Genomic DNA, 15,293 nt, shown 5'->3' with positions numbered 1-15,293 from the left:
TGACTCCTTTCTTTTATAGAGAAATGATAGTTACCCAATAACAAAACCATGGCCTCATAGAGCGATGAGGTGCCATCTGATTTGTTGACTGAAACTGAAGGTCTTCACTGCCCTCATGGGGATTGGAAGTGCTTTGTGATGTCAGAGACTCAAAACACATGCACAACAACCCCATTACTTAGCTCTCCCAGCTTCTCTGTGCTTTCCAGTGATGGGGATTTCAGAGCCGTGCAAATGCAGAGGACAGATTTTATCACCACCACCCAGCTCTGACTACAGAAAATTCCTTCTTACGTTGAACCAAAATACGTCACCTGTAACATCTACCACTAGGTCCTAGTGTATCACTTAGAGAGCAGCAGAACAATTCCAATCCCTTTTTCATCTTCAAATATCAAGATACCTGAAAACAACTATCAGGTACCCGCCCCCAAGTATTCTCTGGGGGAAACATCCCCAATTCTTTCATCAATTTCTTATATTACATGGTTTGGACTTACCTACCACTCTGACTACTCCCTTCTGCACGTGACTCAGTTGGGTTATATCCCTTTTAGATGGAAATGATAGAAGGTGGCAGTGAAATACACCATCTCCTCAAAAAAACTCTCTTCATTAAACAGAAGTTCCGCTGTAAGACATTATTCACCTTGGAATGGCAAGATATTTAAAGTGTTCAAGAGTTCGCTAATCCAGTATAACTGCCCCACGGAAGGATTAACGCATATTAGTGGTATTCACTATTTCAGGTTGGGAACCTTGGATCCTGCATGAATGGACTGTGGTTTTGGCACCCAAGTTAGAGGAGTGGGAAAAACAGGAGAGAGCTGGCAGCATTGTGGATCACCACTATATTTCTTTTGGCTCTTTCCCTCATAGCTTTCTCTTATATCTCCCCCTGACATTTCTCTTTTCTAAATTGTAAGTTTAGCATTAAAACTCGTCTCTCCCTTCTAGTGAAAAGGTATAGATTTTAGATTCCATGGGTACCTGTTCTCCTTGAGGCAAGCAGGAGTTCTCAAATACTACTTACAAATTACATGGTCTATTTCCAGGAGAACATGGACTACTGTTAGATTAATTCAACCCAAACTTAGGGCATGTGTCTAACATATAGATGTTTACATGATTCAAAGCAAAATGCAAATTGCTAGTCAACAGCAAGTACCAGATATTGGAAGACAGCATCTAATTCTTCAGCATTCTTAGACACAATGTGGGTGTAATTGTCAGGATTAGAAACTTGCTCCTGAACATGAGTTGTGAAGTCAGCTCTCCTTCTTTGTGTCTACTTTAACAGTTCAGCTACCAGAAGTCAAACAATATGGATTTACATCTCTTTTGTAAGCATCAAATACACCCACTTCAAAAGTCAAAGATCTCCACTGATTTATTTAAAAATATACACTACCAAAGAACAATTCAAGGGCTCAACAAAATAATATTTCCACCAGAGATCTTTTCACCACTGGGGTAAACCATTTGCTCTGCTCCACTGTATTCTTGACCCCTACTGGCTATATTTCTTTGATGCCAGACATTTATATTAAAGCAGCCAGATGGGCATGTATAACATTGGGTATATATGCCAAAGACTCAAATGTGTTCACCCTACCAGTTTACCTTCCTCCTAGACACAGAGCTAACTACGATTTCCTGCTACCCTTGCAGTTAGGTATGGCCATAGAATATTTGCAGAAGTGATACGCATTACTTCCAGGCCTGGATCATTAAAAATCTTCTGCATAATCATCTACTCTCTCTTCCCTATCTGCCAGCTGGACATCAACACTCAGGAGATCGTGGAAGCCAGGTGTTAAAAATGATAAAGTGTCCATCATCCCATACCTGGTTCCTGTATGGCATTAGCCAAGTAGATTTACTGGAATGAGAAATAATCTTCTATTTTGCTAAGCTGCTGAGATTTAGGGATTTTCTTCTGCAGCAGCTATCTAATTAATACAGTCCACATCGCCTCACTGAGGACCAAACTTAATGACACATCGTAATAAATGAATAACAGCATCTATTATTCATAAAGTGCATACTTTGTGCTGGACATTTTGCTAAGAGCCAGACATTATCACATCAATCTTCATAACATCTCTGGGGTAGACATGATTATTATTTTCATTTTGTAGATAAGCAAACCAATAGCTTAAAGTAGATCAAGGTTACACAATTAGTGTGGTGGGTTATACAATCGTCCCCAATTATTCAAATACTACTCTCTGTAAGAAGTTCTATGTCTCTACCTGTTGCGTTATGACTTGCAGTGCCTCACTGTGGGAGAAATATACATCTCCATCTCATTGGCCCTTGGCATTGGTGTGACATGTGACTTGTTTTTGGTCCATGGAATGTGAGTGGACAACTTGTGCCAAATCCGAGCAGGACTTGCAAGAGCCATTGCTTAATTTGACATTCTCCTTTCCCTCTGACACTAGAATGCAATGTCCCAGATCAGACTGGTCTTTCAGCCTGAATTCCAGAATGAAGAAGACAAACCAGGGCAGAGCCACTGCTGACCAGCAAAGGCATGAAGTTTGGTGGAGAAATAAACCTTTGTTTTGTAAGCCACTGAGATGTTGGGATTGCTGTTACTGCACCAAACCTAGTAAAAGCTGACTAATATACCTAGAGCTTGATGCAAATACAGTTAGTTAGACAACAGAGCCTGCACTCTTTTTCACTGAGCAACATCTCCCAAGCGCACTGTCACACTCACACAAATTCCTGTTAGATGATATGAGAGAAATTTAAAGCATCATAAAAAAAAAATCAATTCTCATCCTGGGTAGGAAAAAAGTGGGTGCCTGTAAATTTAAAGAGGAAACTGTCACAGCACCAAGATTCAAACTTTACTCATAGATTTGTCTCTCATTTGCATATAATATGTTCATATTTAGTCCCACAAAACAATTGTTGACAAGGATGTGGATCTTATTGCCTATAGATTCACTTGCTTGTTCATTTTGTAAAGTTTTCATCAGGGAAACCACTTCTCTGTGACTGGGAATATGACTGGTGGTGAATATTAGTTACAATCTATTCACTAGAAGAACCACCAGCACTGCATGGTCCCTGGTCCTAAGCACAGCCATAGCGAGGAAATGCGAAATGTGAGACTGAAGGGGTTATTGAGATTAATCTGTTCATCTGTAAAGACATGAATTAAATAGCCATTTGGTTAAAATGTAGGGTTAAATTTTCATAGGTTGTAAGTAGGAAAGTTGATTGATGGTCTCAATGCAGCTTGACAAAACAGAGATTTGAATGTCCATTTGAACACTGTGCACTGAGCAAAATCATCCTCTGAGGTTTTGTTTAAATAACTATCAAATTCAGTAATAAATAAGTAAATGAATATCTACAATTAATTAGCATGAATGGTTAGATCAAGGCTACACTTTGGGGAATACCTAATATTCTTTTTCAAAGGACATTGTCCTTCTTTATTTGAGGGAAATAACTTTGTGTTACTAATTAGTGTTAATAAAATGATATCAAGTATGTGTATATTACAGTACTTTGTCAGAGGAGAGTCAGAATAGCATTAGAGCACTAACTGCAATTATGATGATCTCTCCTTTCTGTAGAATCCTAATTGTTTCTAGTACTAATTATTTAAAATGTATTTTTACTTGGACTGCAAATGACTGCAGTTTATTTTTCTATCTCCCTCAACACTTTAACTACAACTAAAGAGAAAACCTTCATTCAACAAAAGTGTCTTGATGAGTTTTCAACTTAACTACCAATTCCCCTTTTATTGATATTACCAAATTTAATACTTTTGTAAAAATCCAGAGTGAATCAATTCTCTTTTGGTACTTAAATGACAATTATTGAAAATAAAGGAAAGAAACAATAAATGCCATCTCAATAAACTATAAACCCAAATTCTTTGAATTTAAACATCTCAAGTCCACCAACCACAAAGTTCTAATACAGTGAATTAAAAGGAAAAACCTTTCTTTGAAAAGTCTCATCACTTTAAAGTTGATAAAAATAAACAAGTACCTTTTCCCCTAGCTTCCTTCCTTCTTTCCCTTATTCTGACCCTCTCTGGTCCATTTCCCTTATTAATCTACATGTTACTTACATATCATTTGATTAAGGAAGAGTTAGCGAGAAAGAGGAGAGCTTCATCTTGCCTACCTGCCTATCTTGATAAAGAGAGTTTATCTTGTTTTCATGAAGATTCATATGATCAACATTTGGCCCTTGAGGAAAGCAACACTTTCCACCTGTGAAAATCAGTGAATGGGTTGGTTAAGCTTTCATAAGGCTATATTTACTTATTTTTAATCTCCAATGAATTTTTTCTATTCCTTAATAAACATCTATTCTCATGTCTTATTTTCTTTTTAGCATGTAAAGTAGAGATAGTTTGTGAGAAGATAGAGAGTAATATGAGAGTGAATTAAAGCATTTTTGTACACTCAAAGGAAACAGCCTATGTAAGTCCTATGTATTAAGTAAAGACCTGGGTCGTACAAGTGAATATATTATTTACTCGTGTTTAAGAAATACCAAGGTGAGGTATAAAAATGATTTTTTAAGAAATTACAAAATGGTTCCAAGTGCACATGGATAAATTTTAATTGCTTTCCTTAACAAATCTTACTTGAAATGGGTAAACCAATTATTTTTGAGTATGCTATTGACTGCCATGAGGATATAACGACACTTTGCTCAGCACTTAGCCTTCCAGGAAGACAGCAAGTCCTAGTTGGGTAAATTAGCACTGAATACATGAGCATGGAATCTACCAGAACTAAAGATTATTGATTGAGCAATTTCCTATACCTAGATTATTTACATTCCCATCTTTTTTTTTTAAATTCCTGAGAGAAGTTGAACTTTAGAACTCACAAATGCGTTACTTTGTTTAATAATCTATATTCTTACATGGCTTTATCTTCATAACTAACCTCTACTTCCCTTCTGCTAATAATATCAGATGGAGCAAAGCCAGGGTACAGCTGCTTTGGATAAGTCCTAACGATACTCCACACATCACTTCTCTCTACTATAGGTAGCAACTCTGCTGTAAATTAAACCATGGATAAACTTGTCAATATCCACCAGGAACTAAAATGTAAGAAATAGTGTAACATCAAACCCTTTCACTCAGGTCTGAAATAGATTGGTTCTGCCTTCACCAGTGATCACACACACACAAAAAGACTGGAAGGTACAAACACACTGCTTTAACCACGTCCTGAGAGCTCTGCACACATCATCTTTAGAAAGCAATGACATGCCCACAGTTGGAAAGTGCTGCAAGGAAAACCAGGAAACATCTTGTTTACCTTCATAAATAACAAACCAGCAGCAGCTTAAGACCACACATGCAGAAGTGCATCTTCATAAGAGAAAAGCAGCCAGGGATATTGTAGAGGCATTGTTAGCATTTCCAAGCAGTTGCCAAACCCTGGGAACTGCAATTCAAACTCTGCCTTGCAACACCTGGATGCCACTCTTAAAAGCTTTCTACTTGAAATGCCACTGCCACCTTCCTCTATTATTTTTCTTCATCAGTATCACTACAGGGGGAGGGGGATGTGGGGATCCACGACCAAAGATGAGGAGAGCAGGACAGAGACCAGCTTCGCCTAAGGTGAAGACAGAATTGGCGAGAGCGACTTACCTGTTTTCCCGGTATCAATGTTGAAACGGAACTCGAATGATAATAAATCCTCCCCTCTTGCACAGTGTCTTCCTTGTTTCTCTTAAGAGAAGTGAGTCTTCCTCTCAGTTTCCTATGCCAGCAACCCTGGAAATGTAGCTGCCCTGCACACACTCGGGCTTGGAGGTACAGTCACTGGGTTTCATTGGGTTAACACACCCTCTTCCCTTTCCTGGAGCTCATCAGCTCTGCTTAGGAGTCTGTCAGGTCTGGACTAAGAATACACTGTTTCTCCACCCTCCCGGGTCTCAAGACCCCTAGACAGAACCTGGTTGGCTGGCGTCTCACGGACCAGAGTGCTCCCACAGCACCTTTAATCTGCCATCTATGCCGGATGAAAAGTGAAAGAGGAGAGGGAGAGGGTGAGGAATGAATGGACGCTTTTGAAGCCAAAGGGACTCCGTTGAAACTAGACGACTCTCGTCAGGAACTGATCGGGGTGTGTGTGTGTGTGTCCCTTTTCTCCCTTGAGGACGGGATCTTTCTCCATTCTCAGTTCAGCGAGAATCGTTTGCTGTTTCAGTGTTCTTAATTTTGAGTAGCTACTCTGATGCACCGCCATGCGTGAAATGGACGATTTGCAAGCTTCTCTGTCCCACGCAATTTTGTGGATAACAGATATCCAGATTCTGCAAGGGCAAGGGAATCTTTCCTTTGTAGAAAGTGATTGACTGACTTCCTGCAACAGAAGGAGCTAATATTGCTCCTTGGGGCAGCGACCGGGGAGGGAGAACCTCGGCGCCTGTGCTCTGGCCTTGGTGCTGAATCCGGAGCCCGCTGCCCCAACCATCTCAGCGGTCCCTGGGCAAGTTTGGGAGGTTTGCAGCGCAGAGGCCAGTTCTAGGCGCCCCCTCGCGGGTCGCCGGCAGGAAGATGGGCAGAGCCGATGCCCTGGGACCCTCCACAGGGCGCTCGGCTGGCTTATTTCTCGGCCTGGAGCTGGGAAAGTTTTGTCCAACGATTTCTGTAACTGGAGCTGCCTTCTCCCCTCCCACCTGGGTCGCCATGGAGACTCGAGCTCTTTCTCCAGGCAAAATGGGCGAAGCTCACTTAGCTTAGCCCTGACTGGAGCAAGCCCCTTTTTCTTTCTAAGCAGCTTCTGGGCATCCCCCTCCTCCGTTTTCCAGCAGAAGAGAGGGAGGCAGGGAAGGGTGCTAGCTGGAATAGGGCAATGCACCCTGTTCTGTAGGGGCTCCCTGGGACCATCAGACTTTGGATAAAAGCAGGCAGGAGACATTCTAAACATATAATGAATATCCATCTCCCAAACACTGGAGATTTTTTTTCCCCTCTCTTCCTTTTTTGGGAGTGGAGGCGGGATTCTTTGGAAAATTCTGGTATTTTGTTTCACCACTAACCTCACCCCATTTCTGTGGCTGTTTCTATTAAGATATGTTTCCTCCTAAGAGTCTCTCCATATTGAGGCTGGTACAAGAGATATACCTGTGGATCCACCCAAGGTTTTATTGGGTTTGGGGAATGCTAATGTTATATCTGTTAAAAACTAATCCAAGCTTAACGTCTCGATGCAAATGAAAATACACCCAAGAGGAAGCAAAGTCAGCAGATTCATCCAACCCCTTGAATACCATAAACATCTCATTTTATCTGGAGTGCTTTTTTTTCCTTTTCTTCCAATTACAAAATAATTCAGCTTACTTTTAGAGTTTCCTATTCACTGTTTGTAGTCATCATGTCACATCTCTTGTTTTATTGACACAGAGCAGCTCGGAGATATTGTTTCCCATTCTCTGCTTGTTTCTCCCCACCCTTCACTTTTCCTTTACCTCCTTCTCGTGTTCTCTCTCTCTCTTCTGTGCAAAGAGGAACCACAAAGACAATGGGCTTTTCCCAACTGTAAATGACTACACCACAAGCCGTCCCTGTCACTTAATCAGTGCATTTCATCTCTGCCAACGGCTGTAGAAATTATGTCTGCAATAACTGACTGGATTTCTCCGAGCCCAGGGCATGCAGACCCCTCCTCTCCCCGCCCCCCTTGCGAGTTTTCAGTTGCTAATGAAAACCGTATGAAACAGATTTCCCTTCTGTTATGTAACCGGCTTCTCCCTGGCCTTTCCCTTGACTTGGGCATCATGTTTCTCATCGGAGTGGAGATGCATGCAGCGGCGGCGGACACTGGGGAGGGGGAGATGGGGACCCGAGGGCACGGAACATCTTGCCCAGATTGATGCCAGCTTCTCGCCTTCGAGCAACTCAGCGCACCGCTTACCTTGCTGCGGACGGGGTGGTTTCACTCAATCATGATCTCCTCTCTTGGAACGGAGCAAGATTTTAATAATTCACTACACGATGGATGGCGAGGGGAGGAAATAAAAAAAGAAAAGGAAAGGAAAACTGGAATCAGATGGTCAAATTTCACATCAGCCCCGGGAGGCTGTTAGGAGACTCCATTCTCCTCGCGTTGCATCCAGCTCCGGGTCTGGCTTCCCCGTTCCCGCTGATCCCCACCCCTCCGCCTGCCCAACCTCTCCGGCCAGGTGCGGCCGTCTTTAAAGTGGCTCCTTCTGGCCGAGAGCGGAGAGGAGGGCTGGGCGCGGGGTCCAAAGGAGGGGCGGAGGGGTGTGCGTTTGGGCAGGGACGGGGGAGGGAGACTGGGTGGAGGGAAGGGGGAAAAGGCAAGAGTGGCGGAAAAAAAAAATCCCCAGCTGGGAGAAAAGTGATGGACCACGCAGGGAGACGTCATGAAAGCCGCAGATTCAATGAATGCTACTCAATTCCAGCCGACTGGCTGAGCCCCGCTGTCACCGCACGAACCGACGCGGTTCCGAGGATAAAAGTGAGCGCAGCGCCGCGCGCTGGAGAAAAGCGGCCACACAGCCGGCTCTAGAGAGGCAGGGGGCGGGGACCCGGAGGGATCCAGCGGGAGACCCGGAGACGCCTACCTGCCGCCCACCCTCATCATCGTTGTCGCGCCGGATGGACCAGGTTGGCGGGGTTGGAGGTGGGGGAACACTCCACCGACCCTCCCCAAACCCGAGCAGGCGCGGAAAACAACCAAGCCAACCCTCACCCCTCCAATACGAAACTGGCAACGTGGGAAGCTCCATGCTGGGGGAACCTTATGGGTTTAAGCCTCCCGGTTCCCACCTTTCCCCTCCAATGTAAGTTATTCCCGGAAAACACCCTGGAAAGCAGGAAAGAGCCGAAGCTGGGGGATCAGTTTTGTCTTCTGGTTGGAGGGGCTCCTTCTTTAAGGTTTTGTGAGACCAAGAGAAAGAAGGTCTTGTCGCGGTCTCCCTCTGGGCCGAAATGAAGGAGAGTCAGCCCACGGCGCGGGAGCTGGAGCGCTCACCGTCCTCGTGGCCAGGAGGGGGCGCAGCGACCAGCTGGGTGGGAGCGGAGGGACTGCGCCCCAGGGCTTTGCTTGCACCCTACTCTTCCATTTAGTCCGTCCTGTCCACCGCAACTGGGACGGGGTTCTCGCTGCTGCTCCCGCTCCCACTCCCACACTCACCCTGGTATCTGTGTTCAGGAGCACTTGGAGATAAAAGATGGCCTTTTTCATGCATAACCCAGGTTGCCTTCAAAGTTGACTTGGCCAAGCTTGGACAACCGCATATTCCCTCCTTCGGTTTTTAACTTGCTTTGTATTGTTATTCCAGGGAGCGCCTCACAGGCTCCCCTATGCACCCCTTCTTTTTCTTAGGGTCATCAGAAACAATATTTCCACATTTCCAAAAGCTTTCCACAACTTGCTTCTACCTCTGCACAGTCCACTCTTTTATGCCATCTTTTCCCTAGGGTTAAATGGGTTGACAACTAAATTACGAGAGCCGTTAAGTACCATTGGCTAATAATTTTGTAATAGCCCTTTCCATAACTGCTTATTCTTGTGCCACTTTCCTTGCACAAGGCACAGAATCTCCATCTCCAAGAAGGTGACCCTATTCCAGAGAAAGGGCTGATCGAGACCTCTTATTTCTAAGACTATTTTATTCTACATCCATGCATTCTAATTAAACAGCAGTTCAGCCCCTCAAGCATGCTGTCTGCTCTCTAAAGACGTCTTTGGTATGGAGAGGTGTTTGTCTCAGTTTGCATCATCAGCTATGTACAGATCAACCACACACACAGCTTGTGAGCTCCTATTTGTTGTTGATTTTCCCTGGGAGGTTGTAATCTCACTTGCTTTTACTTCTGAGTCACATCAGAAGATATTAGTGTATGCTCCAACTGTGTCAGAGATAAAGATAAACAAAGGACGACTGGACTCAACAATCCCTGAGGGATCCTGGAGTAAGGATGCAATACGCAGGATTTCGGTGGACACAGCCCTAAAACATTAAAAGAACTCACATTGACTGTAGTTGTCTAAAGAGCATTCTATTTAATCCATGAAGCTGCTAAGGATATGCCTGCTAATTTTGATTATATACATTTCTACCAGTAGAAGGATTTCACAAAATTTCTTTCTGACAAAACATCAGACTAAATAAGTAAGTCAAGAGAGGATAATAACCTATTTGTGTCCTTTGAACACTGTGAAAGCTCCCCTAACTTGACACAGCTGCCAGGCTGATGTGGGCCGCAGCTATTCCTGAATGGGGTAGGAGCTTGTGTTCAATGAGATGGGTCACGTAAGCACAGCATAGGATTTGATTAATGCCCGAGTCAAGAGCAATCGGCTTAACTGAATTCATTTATTCCCAAGAGCGCTCACAGTGATCAGCATGGGTGTCACTAGAAAGAGTCTCGGTGACATCGGAAAATCAGGCAAGCTGTGCTTCAGAGCTGTACATTGAGGCTCCTCTGAGCTCCCAAGAGTCCTGTCTCTCAGGCCACACTGTGTTCAACATGTCTGGAATGTCACTTCTACTTCTATTTTGTGATTTCAGATGAAGGCAAGGCCTGGGGAGAGGCGGCTCTCAAGACTTGAGCTCTTTCCGTCTCTGGGTAGGTCAGTGCTGCAAAGCTGACAGGGACCGCGGCTTCTAGGATTGAGTGATCCTTTTATATAAATGAGCTGGATTCTCCCTCACATATCAAACTGTGATAGAGGATTATTAGCTAGCAAAACTGACAAACTGAATTATCTCAACTGGGTGTCATTGGCTGCGGGTAATCTCATTTTTCTCCATCATTGATTGGGACAATTTACAACCCGATCTATCTCCCTCGCCCACACGCAGCTCTGGCCCAGCTTTGGGCAGGCTGACCCTCGAACTGAGGTGGGGGGCTGTTTCTGGTCTCAGTTTTGTTTTACTTCTGTCTACTTGTTTTACATTTAAGATCTTAGGCTGTTGTGGGGACCCAGTTTCTCTTCCATTTCACATCTCCATCCACCTTGCCCAAAAAAACCAACACAAAGAACATCTTTAAAATGCAAAGATGGGTGTATAATTTATTTATTTTTTGGTGAGGAGGATCAGCCCTGAGCTAACATCTGCTGCCAATCCTCCTCTTTTTGCTGAGGAAGATTGGCTCTGGGCTAACATCCGTCCCCATCTTCCTCTACTTTATTTGTGGGATGCCTGCCACAGCATGGCTTGATAAGTGGCATGTAGGTCTGCCCCCAGGATCCGAACCTGCAAACCCTGGGCCACCGAAGCGGAGAGTGTGAACTTAACCACTATGCCACCGGGCCAACCCCTCGTGTATGATTTTTAAATAATTTATTTTAACAAGAAAATGACATCTTTAAGAGTGTCAAGAAAGGGAAATTTTAAAATTATTCTATAGCACCATTTCCAATGGACTAAATAAATTTCATTCATGTTCTTATTTAGGGAATATCTATAAAGAGCTATTGTATTTTCATTTCAGATTTTGATTATAAATTTGGAGATACTTTCTTAATAAATATCTCCAGGTCTACAAAATTAAGTACTTTTCCTAAGTAGGGGATTTCAGATGGTTTTTAGCTCCGTAGCATGCTAGGGATTTCAGTGCTGATCTTTAGCACTTTTATTCTCCAATTATTCAGTTATTACTTTCCTTTTTTGGGATACATTTTCATCTCCTACAAGTTTTCCTTGCTTTGGAATTCCATTCACTATTCCTAGTAATCTTAAATTATAAGGGCTTATAAACATTTTGAAATTTACATTTTAATTTTTGTTCCATGACCTGATGAGTGAGTGCAATCTGAAGACTCATTTGATAAATTTTTTCTTATAGAATGCTTTATTAGTCCATCGTTTAGTAGATATCATTCTTTTCAATCACAGTGTCCCCCAAGGAATTCATTAAAACCCAATTTAAAAAAAAATCACAGTAGCTTCAAATATAATATTTCACAAGACCACGGGAGGTGATGATTACAAACAGTTGCATAAATTAGTTTTCTTGTACCTCTTACTGGAAATAATTTTAATTAACATGAAATCTGTACAACAGAAACATTGAAGGCCAAAATAAAGGAATTGAATTTGTAAGATGCTCTTTCTGTGGTTAACCATTTGCTAAGATGCCCAGATTCTTTGATTTTTACTGGCATTCCTAGCAGAGGCTATGAGTTGAGAGAATGAGATAAAGGTCCTTCTTTTGTATGCAACTGTCTGTGGGTCATCTCCTACAGCCACCCTGCACACCCAGCAATCGGTAATGGACTGGACCTTGCTTGCTTCCAGTAGAGGTGGAGCTCCCACCCAGCATGCTCAGGCTTCCTCTGCTCTCCCAGTGGGGCCCTACCATCCTTCCTTCCTAGAAACACAATCTAGAGTCCAGTTCCGAATTCCGGATCAGCCTTGGTGGTTTTAAGCAGGATTTATATACTTAGGCTGCCTTGGCGTCCAGCGTCCATGCTAAGTGATGGGTTTAGCCAAGGGACTCCTGCTTTATTATTTTCTTTGTAAAATGGTAGAGCTGGTGGGTTCTTCAGGGAGCTGACTCTGAGATAGAGTCTAGTGTGCTGGGTGTTTATTAGGGACAATTCTAAGGAATGTTATGTCCGTGAAATCAACACCTATGGAAGGAGGGTAAGGAAGTATGAGTGGCAGAGGGGGAAGCAGAACTGACACCAGCCTTGGCTTATCCCACGGGGAACTCTAAGCTGAAACGGACTGTTAGAGTTGGCCTGTATTGAGTCAAAATAGCCCCTGCCTGATAGGTCCCTGGATATGGGTTCTAGGTAGTCTGCATTTGAGGGCTAAAAGCTATCTTCTGACAGCTGACTTCTAGCAACTAGGCCAACAAGTCCTTTCTTGAAGGGGGATCTTGGTGACACACCTCTGTGTCCACTGCAAATGGGGATGATCACATTACCTCCTGCAGAGGGTTCCTGTCACTGTTATAGGACCTAATCTATGTCAAAAGTGGAGCACAAGGTCTGGCAGATAGTAACTGCTTTATAAATGTCAGCTCCTTAATAATGGATGATGCCTGTCATTTTTACGATTAAGCAAACTCAGGATTGTGTTTTCAAGTAGCTCCACATTTGTATCTACCTGGTTTCAAGTCCACTGGGACTTCAACCCAGTTTCAGATCCCCCCTCAAGCACCAGTAAAATGCTAAGAATGCTTCTTATTGTTTGTGATTAGTCAATGAGCCCCATCCCTGAATCAATTACTGTGGCCAGGAGGATGCTACGCTAGACTGTTGGTATCTAGCATCTATTTACACCCACGTCTGGTACCATGACTCAGGAACAGGGCACATCAATTAATGTTCAGAAAGGGATCAGATATCAGAGCAGAAGTCAGGACACCCCCATTGTACCACTCTCCAAAGCAGGAGAAACCCAAGGCTCTGACATCAATTCCTTCTCCTCCAGTCTGAAAGGGAAGGGGTCTAGAGAATAGTCAATGTTCAGTAAATGTTCTACAACCTTCTAATTACAATACAAAGAAGTTTGGTTCTGTCTCTCTCTGTTGAAAACAGATAGTGATAAGAGTTACCTTTTTGTGGGCTCACAGGAGACTTCGGTAACCATGGACAATGGGTTCGCTTTCCCTTGCTATAATAATTCTTAACACACAGTAATTTATTTAGGTAGCTATTTCCACCTATTTTCTCTTTATTTAGAACTAAGTAGAAGAAGTGGAATAAAGAGTCAGTAAAAATTCCAAAGAGTCCACAAGGAAAACAAGTATTGCAGTCTGGAAGGTACAGTGATGCTTCAACGTAACACTGGGATCTGTGGAATTGATTGCTTGTGGCAAACGAAGAAGAACAGATCTCATTTGAAGCTTCAAGTCCCCAAGTTGCTGTTACTACTTGTATTTATCTGCTGACTCAAGACCCACCCAGCGGCAGGAAACAGAACCACTGGTAAAAAAAAGACAAAATAAAGATGATAGAACCACAAACTATAGAATTTGGAAGGCACCTTGGAGATTAGCTGGTCCCTTTTCAATATCCAAGAACCTTTCTAGGACCCCAATCAAGACGTCCTAGGCTGCCTTTACCATCTAAACATGTTGATTGATTTCCACTTTCCATCTCTTGAGTCAGCTGCTCATTTTGATCACATCAAAGCCCTTGATGCTAACTCTCAGATCTTTAGCTTGTTTCCTACCTTTGACCTCACTGGAATAATTTCCCCTGTCCTCGAAACTGTACGTTCTCAATTTTGACCCCTGTTGACTCATTCCTTGTCCTAGTTCCTATCTTCTCAATTCTGTCTCATGCATTAAAATGATTAGTACCACCGTAAACATGAAAGGCATAAACTTATTGCCTGTAGAGTTATATGATCCTTTTCAAACAAATATAATTCAGGAGATAAAAATGATACAAGATCATAAGATAATACTGGGAAAAATGATACAAGATCATAAGATAATACTGGGATAGATTTTTGCCCAGATGTTTCATGAGGTAACAAAAGAATAATAGAGCCTTTAGAAATTTAAGCAATCTTGGGCAAATTACTTAAATATTTAGGCCCTCTAAAATAGGAATAATAATAATACGTTGTATTAGTTTTCTATTGCTGCATAAGGAATTACTGCAAATTTAGTAGCTTAAAAAATACACCTTTGTTAGCTCATAGTTCTGTAGATCAAAAGTCCAGCGGGGTGTGAGCAGATTCTCTACTTAGGATATCACAATGCTGAAATCAAGATGTCAGCCAGGCTGAGTTCTTTTCTGGAGGTTTTGGGGAAAAATCACTTCCAAGCTTATTCTTGCTGTTGGCAGAATTCACTTTCTTGCAGTTGTAAGACTGAAGTCTCCATTTTCCTGTTGGCTGTTAGAAGGAGGCCGTCCTTTGCTCCTAAAGCCTGCCTGCATTCCTTGTCACATGGTCCCTCCGTCTTCAAGCCAGCACATCGAATTCTTCTCATATTTCAATTCTCTGACTTCTCTTTCTGCTGCCAGCCAGAGAACTCTCTGCTTTTAAGAAGCTTCATGTGATTAGATCAGGCGCCCCTGGATAATCTCTCTATCCTAAGGTCAGCTGATTTAGGACCTTAATTATGCCTGAAACATCCCTTCACAGCAGCACCTAGGTTAATGTTTGATTGAATAATTGGGAGAAGGTGTGTGTACACCAGAGGCCGGGAATCTTGGGGACCCTCTTAGAATTCTGCCTATCACATACCTCCTTCATAAAGCTTTTATTAAATGAGATAGTACATGGGTAAGCCATATATTAAAAGTGAGGTCTTGATGGAAACACCAAGAAACACACAT

At 42.8% G+C, this 15,293-nt stretch overlaps 1 protein-coding gene across 1 annotated transcript in view; it reads right to left on the bottom strand.

The window, feature by feature from the left end:
• Positions 1–8,310, bottom strand: part of KCNJ6 (potassium inwardly rectifying channel subfamily J member 6) — a 264,544-nt gene extending 256,234 nt beyond the window's left edge. The window contains exon 1 of the mRNA XM_014786922.2: positions 7,929–8,310. The gene's annotated coding sequence lies outside the window, so the exon portion shown is untranslated. The remainder of the gene's footprint in view (positions 1–7,928) is intronic.
• Between the last annotated feature and the right edge of the window lie 6,983 nt (positions 8,311–15,293).

This window comes from Ceratotherium simum, chromosome 27 (assembly GCF_057802395.1).
Source record: "Ceratotherium simum simum isolate JZ-2026a chromosome 27, ASM5780239v1, whole genome shotgun sequence".
Lineage (NCBI taxonomy): Eukaryota > Metazoa > Chordata > Mammalia > Perissodactyla > Rhinocerotidae > Ceratotherium > Ceratotherium simum.
The sequence above is the reverse complement of the archived record's forward strand: the minus strand, read 5'-3'. Positions and strand labels throughout refer to the sequence as shown.